Below are 4,985 nucleotides of genomic sequence, written 5' to 3' on the forward strand. Positions count from 1 at the left end.
AGTTCATTTGCCTTTTAAATCATTCGTAAGAATTTCTCTACTTCAGATTCTGTGTCTCCCCTTTCTCACTGCCCCTCCCTGCTTGGTTAAGCGACCAACTAAAGCTCAGGTCATGATCTCACAGCTTGTGAGTTTGAGCCCTGCATCGGGCTCTGTGCTGACAGCTCAGAGCCTGGAGCCTGCTTTGGATTCTGTGTCTCCCTCTCTCTCTCCCTCCCCCCCCCCCCATCATTCTCTCTCTCTCTTTCTCTCCTTCTCTCTCAAAAATAAGAAAACATTAAAAAAAAATTTAATTACAATCATTCATAAGAATTTCTAAAAAGCTGAGGACTATGAAGAGGCACATGAATGGAAGAAAGCACCAGGAATTCTCCAGCTTCCCATTTGTGCACATCAAAATCTTGGAAGTCATTATTGACACTTCCCTCTTCTCTCACACTCCACACCTTATCTGTCAGTGCTGACTTTAAAATACATCCAGTCTGCAACCATTTCTCATGCCTCCACTGGCACCATCCTAGGCTGAAGCATCATAATCTTGCCTGGATTGTTGCTATGGTCTCCTAATTAGTTTCCCTGGTTCCAGCCAAAATTATCCTGTTAAAACCTAAGCCAGATTATGTCACTTAGTCCTCTGTTTAAAATTCTCTCGTGGCTTCTCATTTCAAAAAGGAAAATCAAAGTCCTCTCCTTGACCCACAAGACCCTGTAAAGTCTGCTGGCCCCACCCCTCCTCACGTCTCTGATTTCATCTCCTCCTGCTCTCTCCCTCTTGCTCTCTCCCTCTCACTTGGATCTAGCCACATGGGCCTCTGCTATTTTTTTTTTAACACACCAAACACACTCCTGGCTCAGGACCTTTACATTTGCTTGGTACACAGCCTGGAACATAGTACTTCAGACATCAGTATGACTTCTGTTTCATTTCCTTCAGGCCTTACTCAAATATCATAGGATCACTATTTGGCTATTGTCTGTCTGCCTGTCTGTCTCTCTCTCTCAAAATTCCCTATCCCCTTCCCTGTTTTATTTCTACCTTTTGACTTATGCTTATTTAACATAATAAATATTTTATTTAATCATTTTGTGTATGTGCTTCCTCCCACTAGAATTTAGCTCCATGTAAGAGTTATTGTTTTATTCTGTTTTATTCATTTAGACATCCCTAGACCTAAAACAGTGCCTGGCAAGTAGATGTTTAGTAAGTATTTGTTGAACGAATGAAGTTTCTGTATCAGACTGCTAAATCCAAGAAACTTGGTTAGTTTCACAAAAATTCTAGGTCATGCCCAAGATGTAGCCCTTTCACATCAGTTACATGTGGTGATGGACTCACACACATAGACTCATCCCCACCACCCTCACTACACACATACCAATATGCACACCAAGCCATGTTTGTCAAAACAAATAGGATTGATCAATATTTACAAACATTGATTTTTCTAAACAGGTAGAAGATTTTAACATGCAAGTAAAATGATTTGCATTTAGGTCAGTGCAAATGTGAGGGGTTTTAAGCTGTTCTGACTCCCCAGATGAGGAAAGTCATAGAATTTTATGCATGAATCCCAAAGAGAGTGTAAAATACATTTACAGGATTTAAAAGGTAAGACCTAAGAAGAAAAAGATAATGGACATTGGGATTAGTTAGAATTGTAGAAGAGAAAGCTGAAAGTTGATTTACCATTTATCATGAGACTGCAAGCAGGTGTAGAAAATGGCACTTTCTACTAACTAATCTCTCAGGGGCACGTCTAGCTTTCAGGAGTCTTGGATTAACTTTCCTGATAGGAAAGCAGGTTAACAGGAGAGATATTTTTCCATAAAGATGTAGAATTCCTATATCTAGAGATCTTTAAATGTAGGATAAATGCTCCTTTGAGATGATTTACATATAGTCAAGCTCGACATCAAGGGATAAGGAGAATATTAAGGTCATTTTTCTTTTACTCTCTTAATTAAATAGTCTCTAACTCATATTCCCTGAAACCTGCTTTTCTAAAGAGGATCTTAAATTTTCTTCACCAGTGGAGTTTTTGGAAATTCTGTTGTAGCACTCTCTTATCTAAAAAATGGAGGAGAGTGCCTGTATCTTTAGACAAAAATAGGCAGCATTATGTTTCTCATCAAGAATATTGCAGGGGTTGGGGCACTATTTAGCTTCTGACTTCGGCTCAGGTCATGGTTCATGAGTTCGAGCCCTGCATTGGGCTTGCTGCTGTTATCTCAGAGTCCACTTTGGATCCTCTGTCCCTCTCTCTCTCTCTGCCCCTCCCCTGCTTGCTTGCTTTCTCTCTCTCTCAAAAAATAAATAAAACATTAAAAAAAAAATAGAATAGTGCAGGGGCACCTGAGTGGCTCAGTTGGTTAAGCAGCTGACTCTTGATTTCGGCTCAGGTCATGATCTCACAGTTCTTGAGTTTGAGCCCCACATTGGGCTCTGCAGTAACAGCATGGAGCGTGCTTGGGATTCTCTCCCTGCCTCTCTCTCTCTGCCCCTCACCCCAATGGTATAGGCTTTCTCTCTCAAAATAAATAAACAAACATTAAAAAAAAAAGAATAGTGCAAAGAATCAGGACTAATAAGTCATATTATTGAATAGAAATACATTGCTTAGATAGTTCCATAAATAAAATAGACATCAAAAAAAGAGATACCGTCTTGTCTCTAGTGTTTCTCATCTTGGCTCTGCCACTATTTATCTTGATTAATTTCAGATTAACTTTTAGATTAAATCTGGGTTCTAAAACAATACACTTTTTAAAAGTTTATTTTGTGTTTGAAGGAAATTCCTTTGTGAGAATGGGTAAGGGCTATAAATGACAATGGAAGCAAGCATGATATATTGGAAAGAATGTGAATTTGGATGTCACAGTGACCTGGGAGTCCGGCCTTTGCCTCTTGTGACCTACGTAGGCTTCAACCTCTCCAGCCGTAGTACTTTCCTTGGTTGTAAAATGGTAATAATTCTGGCTACGGTCTCAAGATTATGGGTAGGGGAGAGATTTCGTTTAGAAATCAAATGCCACCTGGCACAACAAATGGTGATTATTCTTGTTATTGTGAGAAGAGCCTGTGAGGTCTTAAAAGGTGTCAGAGACCTGGCAGAACCTTTTGTTCAAGAGGCAACTGCATAGGCAGACTGCCGACCCAGGATAAAAATAGGAGGGAGCCTTGCCTTTGAAGTGGCATTAACACTACACGCCTCAGATACTGCTGTGCCAGCCACTGCTTCCCTCCCGCCAGAAGCCGGAACGCAGGCAGCAGAGCTGACCAGAAACACGCACTGACCTCACCCCTCTGCTAGCTCTGGGTGGGCCAAAATACAGACTTCTTGATCGTTCTTAACCCTCTGTCATAAAAAAATAAAAATAACCACATGCAACTTAAGGTCATGAAGACCGATGTTAAGGAGGAATTTGTACATACACTTCTGTGGTCCCTTCCATCTTAGAAGCCATGATCGCAATAACTGAAACGCATAGAGTTTCTACTATGTACTAATCACACTGCTAGGCAATTTTTTCTATTAACTCATTTAACCCTCTCAACAACCCTATAATTTCCATCTTGCAAATGAGGAAACTGAGGCATAAAAATTAGTTACCCTAGGTCACATAGCTGTTATGTGTCTGTATAGGGAAATTTAAAAATTAAAGTAATAGGTAATAAAATTTTATCAAAATAATTTTAAGTCATTAAATCTATTAGTGAAAAGAAATGAACTACACCACAATGTTTTACCCCCTTGCTCTCCTTTACCCTCAGAAAAGAAGCATGACATTCTAGAAATTATAGCCTATGAAAATAATCCTACTAATATAGACTGTATTCTATTTACAGAGCTGGAATTGACATTTTGATTTTTTGTATTTCTTGGGGAAAAGCCTTAAATATGTTTTTCATAAAAGTCTACTTTAATTGGCTTGAACGTAAAAATAAAATCTTTTAAACACATTTCAAAATATTTTCTGAACAGAGGCTTTCTCTTCACAGAAGATTTGAACAGTAAAAGTCTGAATAACATATTAAAAGTTCATATTTCATCAGTTTCTATAGAGAAAAAAAAGGGTTTTTTTCCACAACAAACAAAGGATGTTGATCCTGTACAAAATAGATGAATTGTTGACATTGTGGAAGGTTTTTGTAAAGAAAACAGTCAGTGTCTGGAATATAGTAAGCACTTAATAAAGGAGAGTCATTATTTTAGTATAAAATTAATACTTACACTGGAAAGCCTATTTAAAATGTGTTTAAGTGTCTGAATATAGCTTTAGCTGCACATAATACCTTAGATACTTTTCTTAAAACAAATCCAGGCCACTGTTGCCTCCCTCCCTCATTCACAAAAAGAAAAGTCACCATGAATGTGCATTTGCCTATAGGAAAAAAGTGTGGATAAGAGAGATGATTTTTAAATATATTTTATAGCTTATCTGCTTGCTATTTAATGCAGAGCTAATACTCCTTAAGCAAACTCATTTCTAAGTAGAATGGTTTTGACTTTCTCAGAGAAAAATTTTACCAATAAAGATTTTAGGAGTAAGAATTTTTAAGAAATGTATGCATACTTGACTGAGCCCTTTGCCTGACAACATTCTCCAGATTTCTTCCTGGCATGTGTTTAAGCTATCCTTCAATCACAACTCCTAATTGCATTAAAAAAACTGACAAACTAGAGCTGGTTAATGGTAATGACAAGGACACATCAACAAGTATGCAACATGTGACAACATTATTTCCCAAGGATGTGGAAAATACAGTAGGAGAAAAATGACTTACTTGATCTTTGTCTCTGTTTTTCTGTCCATTACGTTTCTAAGCTTATGCAATAGATCCTTTGATTCATTTCCTGGTCCCTGGGGAAAATGTTTAAACTACTGTTCTTGGGAAATTTAAGATTTACTGCCAAGTCATATTTATGTTTCCTTCATCAAAAACATGGCTCCAGAGTGATGTTTAAAATTAGGCATAAAAAAAT

At 37.9% G+C, this 4,985-nt stretch overlaps 1 protein-coding gene across 1 annotated transcript in view; it reads right to left on the bottom strand.

The window, feature by feature from the left end:
* Nucleotides 1-4,985, bottom strand: part of SYNPO2 (synaptopodin 2) — a 171,046-nt gene that overhangs the window by 9,933 nt on the left and 156,128 nt on the right. The window lies entirely within an intron of this gene.

Source organism: Acinonyx jubatus, chromosome B1, assembly GCF_027475565.1.
Source record: "Acinonyx jubatus isolate Ajub_Pintada_27869175 chromosome B1, VMU_Ajub_asm_v1.0, whole genome shotgun sequence".
NCBI lineage: Eukaryota > Metazoa > Chordata > Mammalia > Carnivora > Felidae > Acinonyx > Acinonyx jubatus.